Source organism: Callorhinus ursinus, unplaced genomic scaffold (genome assembly GCF_003265705.2).
Source record: "Callorhinus ursinus isolate GAN/ISIS: 27379988/994484 unplaced genomic scaffold, GSC_fseal_2.0 scaffold18, whole genome shotgun sequence".
Taxonomy (NCBI): domain Eukaryota; kingdom Metazoa; phylum Chordata; class Mammalia; order Carnivora; family Otariidae; genus Callorhinus; species Callorhinus ursinus.
This window is the reverse complement of record NW_027397080.1, coordinates 17,405,528-17,419,615: the sequence shown is the minus strand read 5'-3', so window position 1 is coordinate 17,419,615 and position 14,088 is coordinate 17,405,528. Positions and strand designations below refer to the sequence as shown.

Genomic DNA, 14,088 nt, shown 5'->3' with positions numbered 1-14,088 from the left:
GTGAGAGAGGTGGGAGCCCTCTACCCTGGTAGGCCATTTTATTAGTTTTTTAAAAAAACATTTATTGGGAGAAGTCAGAGCCTTATTATAAAACAAGTATACATTTTCACATAGAAACTTGGAAAATAATTATAGCCATCATTTATCGAGGATATATTATGGGTCAGCATAACTTACCAAGTCTATAAAGCTGGGATCTGTCACTTGTAGCTGGCTGTTCTTTTTTTTTTTTTTTTGAGTGGAATAATTTATTATTCTAACCAAAGTATAAAGTATGGAAAATTAGTGTATCTGAGTCATCCAGAGAGTAGAGAAAGTTTTAAACTAGCAGATTTCAGTTTTTAGCACCTTTGAAAAGAAACAGAGTTAAGACGGGTGGCGGCACAGGCCTGAGCACCTAGGGTGACCGTCCTTGGACGTGGCTGTGCCGTTCCCAGAACAGGGCAGTCACCTGGCCGTCGTCAACGTCGTGGCTGCCACGACAAACGCTTGAAGAGAAGGAGAAGGGTGTTCGCTGGACCCCCACTGGCCGCTGGGAGAGGAGGATCGCGCAGACGCAGGAGGCTCAGATGGACAGCCCGAAGGCGCTGACGATGCAGTACATGGTGTTGTTCTCCCACCGCCCGGTGCAGCAGCCATCAGTAGAGCTGTCCGTGTGTAGAAGCAGGAACTGGCCGTGTGTAAGCCCGCTCCGTTCTTCTGCATAATCACACAGGTCACGATGTATTTAAATGGCTTTCCCAGCTTGGTGAGTTGGCTTAAAGTTTGTTCTACGACGTTTGTGGTCCACTGATTTGACTTTGCTGTGCTGATAGGCATTGCCGCGGATTGCGCTCTCCATAGCCTCTTTTACAATGTCGCTCACTTCATCAACAACAAAAGCAGCCTCCTCGCCAGCCTGGTAGTCTCCCATCTTCCCTCCTGCGCGTCGCCTCCCCGTAGCTGGCTGTTCTTGCTCAAGCTACTTCACTAGCCTCAGTTTCCCTATCTATAAAATAGAGATACTAATAGAACCCACCTCATAGGATTATTTTTTTAAAGATTTTATTTATTTATTTGAGAGAGAGAATGGGAGAGAGCATGAGCAGGGGGGAGGGGCAGAGGGAGAGGGACAAGCAGGCTTCCTGTACAGAGGGGAGCCCAACGCAGGGCTCGATCTCAGAACCCTGGGATCATGACCTGAGCCAAAGGCTTAACCGACTGAGCCACCCAGGCACCCCTTACCTCATAGGATTATTGTGCAAATTAAATCTCATAACATTGTCACATTATTTATTTTAAAAAGGTGTTTTCCAGAAACAAAGTTATGGAAACAAAACTAGATTCTAAGCTCACCTAATAGTTATTTTTCTTAGATTTCACTATCCCTCATCTTGGGTGGTGCTGGAAATCTTTGCAAGGTCTCTAGGCTCACGTGGGACTTGAGTGTTGGGAGGACATTAGAGGCCACTCTGTCTAGCTTCCAAGAATTCCTTCTGGACATCTGGGGTGGGGGACACTCGACTCTGGACTGGGAGGAGGGAAGTCCTGACCAAGGCTCTCTCTGGGCCTGTTTACCCACATGCAAGATGAGGAAGTAGACCCCAGACCTGGCATTAGATGATTCTGGAAGTCTCTATTCTTGGGAATGGACAGAATCCTCTGCTTTTAGGCCATTTCCTGAAAGACCCTTATCAATTATGACCCCTTTGGGGTTAAAGAGTTTATTGGGTCCCAGCAGCTGAGGAGGGAAAGGTAAATAATAAAGGAGAGAGAAGTCCTTGAAGTCCATACATTCCTTTCAGAATAAAACGCTGGCCATCTCTCCCATCTTCCCCTCTTCCCACCCACATCAAGGCTGATTTATGCATCTTTTATGCCCCACCATCTCTAGTTTAACTGGCATTTAGGGCCTTCAGAAGGATGCCCTCCATCCTTCTCAGTGTTCCAGAAACTATCATGCTCTCTCCTATGTTCAGGCCTCTCCTTCCAGTGAGAACATCCACCTTTGCCTTTTTCCCCTGGGAAAATCCCCCTTAATCCTTCAAGGACTGGCTCAAGTGTTCCTTCCTCCATGAATATGCCCACTCCTCCCAAGCAGAATTACACTCTGCATTCTAATGGTCCTGCTGCCATTATGGCATTTCTTCTTCAGTTTTGTGATTATTACAGTATATGTCTTCCTCTTAGACTATGAACTAAAGTGAAGAGACCCTCACTCATTCATCTTGCCTGATACAGAGTAGGTGTCAATAAATTGCCTGAAATGGATGGATGGGTAGATGGGCAGATGGATGGACGGGTGGAGGAAGATTTACCTTAAGGTGCTCTGTGGTACTATTGGATCAAAGCCCTCTCTTAGTGGGGATGAAAGATGCAGGGCAGACCATATTGTAATATGTGCAGCAACCCCCTTCCCTTCCCTCCCAGGGCTTAGACCCCAGTGATAGGTAATTGAGGGCTCCTCCTGCTTCTCTCCTGAAGCAACACCCCTCCAGGGGCCTCAAGACTCCTGCCCCCTCCCTCCCCACTTCCTGGCTTTCTCTCACCAGTTTTCACTCTCAGTTCTTTTTTCTTTCTTTCCTTTTAGCCGGGGATGGAGGCCCCTAAGTGCCCACTCAGGTTTTTCTAAAGCCTGCAACAGGAGGCTTAAAACCATAGAAGGGAAGTAGAGGGGTTTTCTTTTACTACCTGGCATGCAAATGAGGCACAAAATAGACAAAGGAAGGGTGAGTGGGTGAGGCTAGAGCTGGGCTTCAGGGACAACCACTGGATCCTCGAAGAGGGAGAGGGGCAGGGAATCAGTGACTTCTAGGGCAGCCCCAGAGGTTACATACATAGCTGTGGCTTCAGACAGACCTGTGTTCAAGTTCAAATGAGGCTGGCTCCACCATTTACTCCCTTGGACAGGTCACTTAATATCTAAGCCTCAGTTTCCTCATCAGGAAAATGGAGATAATTAGAAAGTCTATCGCAGAGCCCCACTGAGAGAATAAAGTGAGAGAATGTATAAAGAATAGAGCACCATCTAAGCAGCTTTGTGATTTATCTCATCCTCCACCCCTCCCTGGGACTTCATGGCCATCCCCACTCCAAATCCCTTCTGCTACAGTTTAGTCACCGGCTTGTCTCTCCCCTAGCCCTCCTCCCATCCATCCTAGATTGATACTGTGAAAATTAATAAAGGGAAACCTCACTAAAATGTAGTCGGGAGGCCCAGAAGGGGAGCTCTCATGCCATATCACTCAAGGCCAATTACAGGAAGAATTGTCAGTTGCGGACCCCAAGAAAATTAGTGTCCACAGGAAAGAATCATCAATTACAGGCCCTAACAGGAAGAGGGGTACATTGCATTTCCTACAAGAAAACAACTACTCCAACAACTCAGCCAATGAGAAACTGTCACCACCTTGAACTCATGCTTTTCTTCATTGGACTTTTGTTCACAACAACTCCTCCCAACTTTTTCCTTCTTCTCCATAAAATAATGTTTCTCTCCTTTGTTGGACTAGCCTATGGTATTTGCTGTAAGTTGTTTGTCCTAAAGTGTAATTCTCTACTTATACCCAAATAAACCCATTTTTGCTGGTAAAATAACTGACAGTTTTATTTTCAAGGTTAACATCACCTGGTGTCAGAAGTGGGATCCAGAGACGACCCTATCCCCTCCCCACTGCCCAACAACTCCAAGGCTGGTGAGCGAGCAGGTGCCAGTACCCACCGTGACCACTGAGCTCACTGCTTTCTTACTGACACTGGAGCTTGAAGGTGAGTCTCTGCTGGAATTTGAGCTCCACTCTCATTGTGTTTTGTGCTCTCCAGGCTTTATTCAAGATCTGTTTTAAGGATTTGTCCTTTCTGAGAGTACTTGTCTGGCTTTTGGTTTGAATGCTTTGGGGAACTGGGCTATTCCTATTGGAACTATGCTGTTTAGGATTTTTTTCTCCCCCCTCTAGAAAAGCCTGTAAGAACTGGGATCCCAGTAATCAAAATGCTTTGAGAGTGCATCCCCCCTTTCTGGCACCCCAGCTGGTTTTATGTTTAAAAATTTCAGTCCCTTTTCATGTGCATTTCTAACTAAATGGATCACTTAATCAAAAGTAATTTGGAACACAAATGCTCATTATGGGGAGCTTTCAATCACCCCAAACTTACTTTTCTCAAAACTGAATTGAACAGCTATGGTTCTAAAATTGTCAAAATGACATGAAATGCCTCTTTTGCTGTTTTAAAGCTTCCAAATGTTGTCAGGAATCTAAAATTGCCTCTCTACAAAGCACAATTTCTGGACTGAGGGAAACAAACAACTAAAGATAAAAGGGCTTATGAGTCCTCTCGTTTTCCCTCCCCCGTTTCCTTTGTTTCCAAACACACAGTCCCTTTAAAGTTAAGTCTTCTGAGGATTCAAATAACCCCCAATGTCTTCTGTTCCCTGGATGAAGGCCAAATTGTGAGCCATAGTTAAAGGGTTTCTTATGAAACTGACTGAGGACCCTCATACGTTTGCTGAAGAACTAATAGCTATTCAAACTTACCAACCTGGTTTCTCAGATTTATATCAGTTAGTTTGTTGCTGAGGACCAGACCAAACCTTGGCTAAAACTTGCCTGATGGGCATATCATGAACAGGATTTAAAAAAAACAAGCCCCTAACTTATGGCTAGAATACTTGCTGAAAACCTCCACTGAGCAATGGTGATAGCTTTCCCCAAGCCTCTTAATTGGAACAAAATTCAGGCTTGCACACAAAAGTCTGATGAACCTGTTCGTGACGATTGTAATCAACTTCACATTGTTTTCAAAGAAAACTCTGGTCTTCCTTTAGATGCTGGATCCTGTCAGGGAGACTTTCTTTATTAATGGGCTGAACCACGATCTTTCTCTTTCAGTTAAAAGGACCAGGATGGAATGGGAAACTGTGTCCACTCCAGATTTAGTTAATTTGGCAAACCAGGTCACTTGCACCCTGGATGAGTCACCTAAAAGAAAGACTGCTAAAATTAATTTTCCACTCTGGCAAATCAGACCCCTAAACAAGACCAAAAAATGTCCCAGTTTCAGCTATTATTGCAAAGGGCAATTGGAGAAAAGATGGTTACAAACTCAAGTGCCCCCCGGCATCTTTAGCCCCCTAGCCAGCCTTTCCAATGTCCTCCCAATTCCCACTGTCGGGGCTCTGAGGAACTACAGAGGCTCTTCCCAGTCCTTCCTCTTTATCAGCTCAGAGAAACCACTCTCTAGAATGAGAGTGAATCTCTGTCCTTACAGAGATACCAGCCCTACACTATCAGTGCTCAGCCCCACTGCAATAAAAGAGCACCTGCCTTGGGGCACTAAAACAGTTTGCTCACTTTGGCGGCACATACACTAGAACTGGAATGATAGAGAGATTAGTCTGTCCCCTGCGCAAGGAGTACTAAACAGCTCAAATGGAGGGGTCTCTAGTAAACCTCAACAAGTTCCTCTGTACCTATTCTCTTTCATTTTGGCTCTTTGAGAGACACACCTTTTTCTCTGAAGTTCTTCTGTCTCTATTCATTTATTAGGCCAAGATTTCTATTTTATTTTTAAGATTTTATTTATTTATTTGAGAGAGAGAGAGAGAGAGAGGGCACAAGTGTGGGGAGGAGCAGAGGTACAGGAACAAGCAGACTTGCTCTGCCCAATGCAGGGCTTGATTCTATGACCCTGAGACCAGGACCTGAGCCAAAATCAAGAATCAGACACTCAACGGACTGAGGCACCCAGGCACCCCATCAGGCCAAGATTTCTTTTTTTTTTTTTAAGATTTTGTTTATTTATTTGAGAGAGAGAATGAGAGATAGAGAGCACGAGAGGGAAGAGGGTCAGAGGGAGAAGCAGACTCCCCGCTGAGCAGGAAGCCCGATGCGGGACTCGATCCCGGGACTCCAGGATCATGACCTGAGCCGAAGGCAGTCGCTTAACCAACTGAGCCACCCAGGCGCCCAGGCCAAGATTTCTTGAGAGAACTACCATGCCAGAATTTCCTTCTCCCAAAAGGGGGAAATAATTCTAGAATTTGACAGTAGCCATCAAAATAGCTAAGCAAGTGAATTAATGAGTTTTGACTTTTTAAATTTGCTCTACTTCTAATGGCACGATAGCTGAATCTGGGGACAATGATCATTAGTCCCTGTTGGATCAGGTACCACCCTTCTTATGGGTAAAATCTTCAACTGATATTGGCAGAATCCATAGAGCCTACCTCCCCTGCCCCACCTATCCAAAATACAATCTGTTGGCACTGCTCCCAGACACTTTAAATGGCCCAATGGACCTTTGAGTTTTGACACTTGCCCTGTCTCATCAATATAAATATGTTTTAGTCGTGATTTGTGTGGGGTGTTTTTTGTTTTGTGTGTGTGTGTGTGTGTGTGTCTGTGTGTGGTTTTTTAAAAGATTTTACTTATTTATTTGACGGAGAGAGACACAGCGAGAGAGGGAACACAAGCAGGGCGAGTGGGAGAGGGAGAAGCAGGCCTCCCGCTGAGCAGGGAGCCCGATGCGGGGCTCGATCCCAGGAGCCAAAGGCAGATGCTTAATGACTGAGCCACCCAGGCGCCCCCATGGTTTGTGTGTTTTCTCACTGAATTGAGATCTTCCCTTGTAGACAGGCCATTGCCTCTTCTGTGGCTAAAATTCTGTTAGAAAAGATTATCCCTATCTGGGGAACCCCTCTTGAACATCATAGTGATTGGGGAACCCGTTTTACTGGGCAGGTGCTTTGACAAGTCTGTGCTGTTTGGACAGTTTTGCAATACTTTCATTGTCCATGCCATCCTAAATCCTCAGGGCTAGTCGAACATGGCACTATTAAAACTCAATTGGCAAATTTGTAGAAACCCTCCAAATACCTTGGCCTGACGCATTGCTATTTTTCCTTCTAAATCTCAGATCCACCCCCTTGGGAACACATAGATTCTCACCCTTTGAGATAGTTACAGTAGGTCCAATGCACTTGTCCCCTGCCTCCTTTGACCCACAATTAATAAAAGAAGTTGTACTTCAATATGGTAAAGGCGTAATTTCTTCCATTAAAAATAACCACGCTGGGTGGTACTGGCACCAAAACAGACACATAGATCAGTGGAACAGAATAGAGAACCCAGAAATGGACCCTCAACTCTATGGTCAACTAATCTTTGACAAAGCAGAAAAGAATATCTTCAACAAATGGTGTTGGGGAAATTGGACAGCCGCAGGCAGAAGAATGAAACTGGACCATTTTCTTACACCATACACAGAAAAAAACTCAAAATGGATGAAAGACCTAAATGTGAGACATGAATCCATCAAAATCCTAGAGGAGAACACAAGCAGCAACCCCTGTGACCTTGGCTGCAGCAACTTCTCTCTAGACACATCTCCAAAGGCAAGGGAAGCAAGGGCAAAAATGAACTATTGGGACTTCATCAAGCTAAAAAGCTTTTGCACAGGAAAGGAAACAGTTGACAAAACCAAAAGACAACTGACAGAATGGGGAAGATATTTGCAAATGTCTTATCAGATGAAGGGCTAGTATCCAAAATCTATAAAGAACTTATCAAACTCAACACTCAAAAAACAAATAACCCAGTCAAGAAATGGGCAGAAGACATGAACAGACATTTCTCCAAAGAAGACATATAAATGGCCAACGGAAACATAAAACATTCTCAACATCACTCGGCATTAGGAAAATACAAATCAAAACCACAATGAGATATCACCTCACACCAGTCAGAATGGCTAAGATTAATGACTCAGGAAATGACACATGTTGGTGAGGATGTGGAGAAAGGGGAACCATCCTACACTGCTGGTGGGAATGCAAGCTGGGGCAGCCACTCTGGAAAATAGTATGGAGGTTCCTCAAAAAGTTTAAAATAGAGCTATCCTATGACCCAGCAATGGCATTACTAGGTATTTACCCAAAAGATACAAGCGTAGTGATCCAAAGGGGCACCTGCACTCCAATGTTTATAGTAGCAATGTTCACAATAGCCAAACTATGGAAAGCCCAGATGTCCATCAACAAAATGAATGGATAAAGAAGATGTGATATATACATACAATGGAATATTACTCAGGCATCAAAAAAATGAAATCTTACCATTTGCAATGACATGGATGGAACTAGAAGGTATTATGCTAAGTGCAATGAGTCAATTAGGGAAAGCCAGTTATCATATGATTTCACTCATATGAGGAATTTAAGAAAGAAAACAGGATCATAGGGGAAGGGAGGGAAAAATAAAATAAGACAAAATCAGAGAGGGAGACAAACCATAAAAGACTCTTAACTATAGGAAACAAACTGAGGGTTGCTGGAGGGGAGGGGCGTGGGGGGATGGGGTAACTGGGTGATGGGCATTTAGGAGGGCATGTGATGTAATGAGCACTGGGTGTTCTATGCAACTGATCAATCACTGAACTCTACCTCTAAAACTAATAATATACTATATGTTAACTAATTGAATATAAATTAAATTAAACAAATAATAACCATGCTGGTGCACCTGGGTGTCTCAGTCAGTTAAGTGTCCAACTCTTGATTTTGACTCAGGTCACCATCTCAGGGTTGTGATTGTTAGCCCCAGGTCAGGCTCCATGCTGGGTGTGGAGCCTGCTTAAGATTCTCTCTCGCCCTCTCCCTCTGCCCCTCCCCCCACCTTCTCTAAATAAGCAAACAAATAAATAAATAAATAGAATAACCATGCTTTGGTAGAGCAATCTTTTCATCTTGTGCTCTTGGGAGATGAAGACCTTAAACACCATACCCTGCAACCTGGAGATTTTGTCTATTGGAAAAGAGACATTCCAGAAAGACTTTTCAACCTCGCGGGAAAGGCCCCTCTCAGGTGTTCCTAGCCAAACTCCCGGGTCTAGAATCTTGGATTCACATGACACAAGTTCAGAAAGCACGAAACTCTGATTGGACCCGCCCACCACCTGGTGATCTGAAAGTCAAGATTTCCCGGAGTCTGAGCCGACCACATCCGACAGTGTTGCCAAGATGTCCAGACTAGGCCTGTTAGAAGGTTCAGGATTCATAAAAGTCTCTCTTTTTCATGTGAACTCTTAACAGACTCTGAATTCTTATCCAAATTCATATTTTCTGAATTTACAGCCTTACCAGCTATATTACTGATAACACATTTCATGTCAAAGAGTTCTTTTGAGATAAGAATACTGTGGGTTTTTGTTTTTTTTTTAAGATTTTATTTATTTATTTGACACAGAGAGAGAGACAGCGAGAAAGGGAAGATGAGCAGGGAGCCCGATGTGGGGCTCGATCCCAGGACCTTGGGAACATGACCTGAGCCGAAGGCAGACGCTTAACCACTGAGCCGCCCAGGTGCCCCAAGAATACCGTTTTTAAAACATATTTGAAGTTTTGCTGTTTTGCAAAAATTTAACCAACTATTGCTTCATGGTCATACCTGCACTGTGTCTTCACAAATGCCCTCTGTGAATTCTTTCAAAGGGCCCTTGCGGTATTCACTGTTTTGCGTTCATGGCCAAGTTAAGAAGGCACTTCCAGGAGGCATAGGTCATTGGGGGTTTGCCTCCACAGGGGGAACTTTTCTCCCCTATGTTGGAATAAATGCCAATATTTTTCAGTTGGCTACTTTCAGGGCTAGGGTCCTGGTTTGGAACCACAAATTGTATCTTTGGAATTGTCGTATTACTTTTGATTCTGTACTTGTTGCCTGCCAAACCTTTCTAAAATGATATAGCCAAAAAGGAGATGATCTCCGATACTACGTTCTTGATAAATGTGAGCTAAAGGTGGGAAGTGCCTGATAGTTCTCCTGCTTCCCCTCCTCCTTCCTCAAATGGGAATTTCCAACCTGTACAATTTCCTTGATTTGGGAAATGACACCGAGGGAAGGCCCCTTCTGGCACTGGGGGACAAAAGGTCACTGAATTAGGAAAACCGGACTCTTGATCAGGGATGCTTTTGGAGAAAGATCTTGATCACAAGGAGGGAAGTGTGGAAAGAAAAGGAAACCTTACTAAAAATGGAGCGGAGAGGCCAGTAGGGGGAGCTCTCAGGCCATATCACCCAACCTCAATTACAGAAAGACTTGTCGGTTACAGACCCCAACAGGAAAAGGGAAGCAGACCACCCCAGCAGCTCAGCCAATGAGAAATCACCACCCTGATTTGACTTGCCGCCTTCTCTCCTTTAGACTTCTGTTCAAAACAACTCCTCCCAACTTCCTCCTCCTTCTCCGTTAAATAAGGTTTCTCTCCTTTGTTGGGCTAGCCTCTGGGTTTTGGTGTAGCTTGCTGGCCCTGAATTGCAATTCTCTTCTATTCCCGAATAAACCCGTTTTGGATCAAATAACTGTTTCATTGTTAAGGTCAGCAATACAAACAACCCATCTGCTATTTTCTGTATCCAAATCACAAAATTCTAGGCCTTAAAATAATCATCCACTCCAGTCTTCTCACTTGAAAGGTGAAACCTGAGGCCTGGAGGGAATGGGCTCACCCAGAAGTTAGGTCTCCGGATTCCTAAAGCTGTGCTCCTTTGATTTCGCAGAAATCTATTAACCCTAAGTTTTCATGGTCCCCAAACGTTCATTCCGAAACTGTGGAGCCAGCTACAACCTTACCTTGAAACCTAAGCCTATCTCAGCCTCTTTTTTAGCTCCTATCCCCTGCTCCAATATTCTTAATTATATTGCATTTAATCCTCTGGCAGCTCTTGGTGTTAAAGATTCAGAGAGGCACAGTTGCTAGCCCAGGTCTCAGGGTGGATAGGTAATTAGACCAAGATTCACTCCCCACTCTGCAAGACTCCCAGCTCAGGGCCCTGCTTACTATCCCACAGAGGCTCCCTTGGTTTGCCCACCTCCCATCCCGACACTTCCTTCAGTCCCTATCCAGAACCTACCATCTACAGTGGGCCTTAGAACCTAGGGCCTGGTGTCCTCAATCATGAGGTCTGTAGAAAGGTAGAAGGACCCCACCCCACACCCATAGGCCCTCCTTCTTCCTGCTTCTACCCCGCCTCCCCTGCCTCCTGGTTCAAAAGCAGCCAAGCCAAGAGGCCTGCAGACAAGCCTGCGCTCATCTCTAGAAGCTGCTACCAAGACAGCCACCGAAATTCTCCAAAGATGAAGGGCTCCTTCTTCCTCCTACTCACCATCAGTCTCCTGGTTCTGATGCAGGTAAGAACAGCCCCTTGGAGCACCCTGACACCACCACCCAGGACTCCCCAGACCTGCCTGGTAGGGGAGGGAAGAAATGCAGGCTCCTGGGCATTCAGCCTTCTTCCAGGAGAACAGAGGGTCCCAGCAGGAGAACCCAGGACTCAGGGGGCCTGGTCCCAGCATTCCAGCCCTTCTGGCTGGGCACAGACTGCTTGAGGCTGGGGAGCGTTCGCAGGGTGCCAGGCACAGTGAGGCCCACAGGGGGGTGATGTGGAATAGGAATGACGAGGCTTGGGGAGACAGCTCAGAGCGAGGATGGCATCAATCCCCAGGGAAGCTGGGGAAGTGGCCCTGTTGGGAAGGGGCCAGGACAGGTTCAAGGGGAGCCAGATCTGGTCCTGGAGATAGCAGGGAACCACCCCAGGCAGAAAAGCCTGTGTGTTCTGGAATGCAAAGAAGATTGAAATCTCCCACTCCAGAAACAGCTGGAGTCTCAAAATCAACTGCTATTCCAGGAGGCAGCTTGGGAGCATCCCATGTGCCCTAAGGGTGCTAGTCCGCATAGGAGACCAGAGCCATCAAGTTCTAGATCAAGAACAGCTTGATCAGGCATCAAGAACAGCCTGATCACCATCAAAAACAGCTTCATCTCCATCAGGAGCAGCTTTACTTGTAGACTGGTCAAGCATTGAGAACAGTTTGATCACCATCTGGCGATTTCCTCGGGCAAGAGGCCACACCTTCCCCACCTCCTCGCCCACCCACACTTTGCCAGTTTCTTCTCCCCAGCCCTGTCTCACACGACCTCAAGACTGTGATGGGCTCATTTCAGAAGATGAGGAAGCAGGCTCAGAGAGGCTAAGCCCCTAGCCCAGCTAGTCAGGTCAAGGGCTGAGACCACAGGTTCCTGTCTCCCACATGCTAGAGGCGCTGGTGGCTTGGCGGAGGTGAGAGGAAGCTTCCATGGGAGGCAGGGGAGGGACCGCCTTTGACCCTGCCTGTGTCAAGGCAGGAAGGTCCTGTCCCCACAGGACCTTGTGGCAGAAGTCGTGGTCACGGGGGACAGAGAACAGAGAACTATTGTATCAGGGTAGGGGCACTAGGTCTCTAAATGACCTGAGCTTCGAAAGCCCCTGAGCTTGCTCCACTTCTCTTGCAGGTAGAAACTGGAGTCCTGGGAAATGGTACCACTGCTGCCACCACCAAGAAACCCAAGAGTGTGTCCCCAGCACTCAGCAACCTGGGCGGTGGCAGTGTCTTTCTCTTCCTGGCCAACACCCTCATCCAGCTCTTCTACCTCAGCTGAGGTGACATGCCTCCGCCCTAGCCCCAGGCCCCATTAGACATCTGCCACCATCACTAGCAAGAGAAGCCCCCCGCCCCACCACCACCACGTCCCCGGGAGGGGTTGATGCCAGAGATGCCCAGGCTGTGGGAATTGAGAGGCAGTGCCTTGGAGCTATGGAGGGGCAAGCGCCACCCAGCTGGGGATCAATAAAGTTGTCATGTACTTGGAGTGGGGTCCTGTGTGTGGTCACTGCACATCGCTGGGCTCCAAAAGCCTGGTTGGCAGCAGCACCAAGGATCTTCCCTTGCCCCCATCAGCAGGAGAGGTAGCACCAGAGAGCTCCTACCCTAGCGTTCCCGCCCCAGAATCCCAGGGCGGAGGCCTCTCCCCTCAGGATCACCTTGCAGGGACATGGCCCAGAATCTGCCAGCCTCTTTAGTTGCATGTGCTTCACCCAGCCCTGGGTTTTTGGGAATGACGGTCCCAGAGGGCCCGCACCCCCATCCTGCCCCTGGACATCCCCAGTTGCAGAAACTCAGAGTCCCTCACCCTATACCTGGGTGTCTTCAGAATGGCAGACTCAGAGACCCACTCCCTCAGGCTCTTGGGCTCTCAGCCCCACAGGCACTCTCCTGTCCTCACCGGACACTGGACACTGGTCCACCAGGGGTGCTGAGAAGGATGAAGAGGAGGCCGTCCACTTGTACCCCACTGAACCCAGGCTGAGAAGGCAGGAAGGACACACAGCTGCTCTAACCACTTCTAGCCTCCTGGGTCTGCGGTGGGGGTACTGGGAGCTGCAAGGAGGGAAGGGAATCCCATAGAAGGCCCCAGGGGCCTTGAGCTTCTCTGTCTCTTCCTAGAGGACCTTGGCCAAGGGGCTGAGAAGTGCCTGCTAGATCGGGGGATGGAGGGAGCTGTTCCTCTTCTATGTCCTGCCTTTTCTAGGCTGGGTTAAGAACCCAGACTCCCTGTCCTGGCTTCTTTGCCTGAGATGCCAAACCTTTGGGCCTTTAGACCGGGGTTGGGGGAAATTAAGAGGGACGCTGGTGGGCAAGGTCCTTGGTTGTGTGTCTCCCATTCACCTCTCCTGCCTGGCCGGCTGCAACTCCTTCACACTGAACTTCCAAGTCTTCACCCCTCGACTTATCTGCATCCCTAGAACACTTTTCCTCTGCCACCCTCTAGCCTGGCTGACTCCTTCCCCTCCTCCACATCTCAGCTGAGCATCCCTTCCTCCCAGAGGCCTGCCCTGTGCCCCTAAGTGGTTCAGGTTCCTCCTCTGTGCATCCTTCTACTTCCCTTCCTACCCTACCACTGAGTGTATCACCCTACCTGTTGGAATCCTCCACTAGCCTGTGAGTTCTCTGAGGGCAGGTACCAAGGCGGTTGGCTTCTGTTTGTGCCCCACAGCTCAGGGGACCCATTTGGACCTGGCTCAGAGCCGGCTCTCGGAACCCATCATTTGGGGTGACAGCATAAAAGACCACACTCCTCAGTTCGTCTGGGCCCAGGGCTCCCTCTGGTGGCCGAGGGAGGCCTTACACCTGAGCCCCAGAACCAGAGCTGGGAGGAAAGGAGGGCAAGTATAGGGCAAAGAAGGCAGGGGAACAAATCCTCACCCCATCCCCAAATAGCAAGGTGCACAAAGATGAG

The 14,088-nt window shown here is 47.4% G+C and overlaps 1 pseudogene; it reads right to left on the bottom strand.

Annotated features, from left to right (window-relative positions):
- Positions 1 to 307: 307 nt before the first annotated feature.
- On the bottom strand, positions 308 to 939 carry LOC112811998 (dynein light chain Tctex-type 1 pseudogene; annotated as a pseudogene).
- Positions 940 to 14,088: the final 13,149 nt, after the last annotated feature.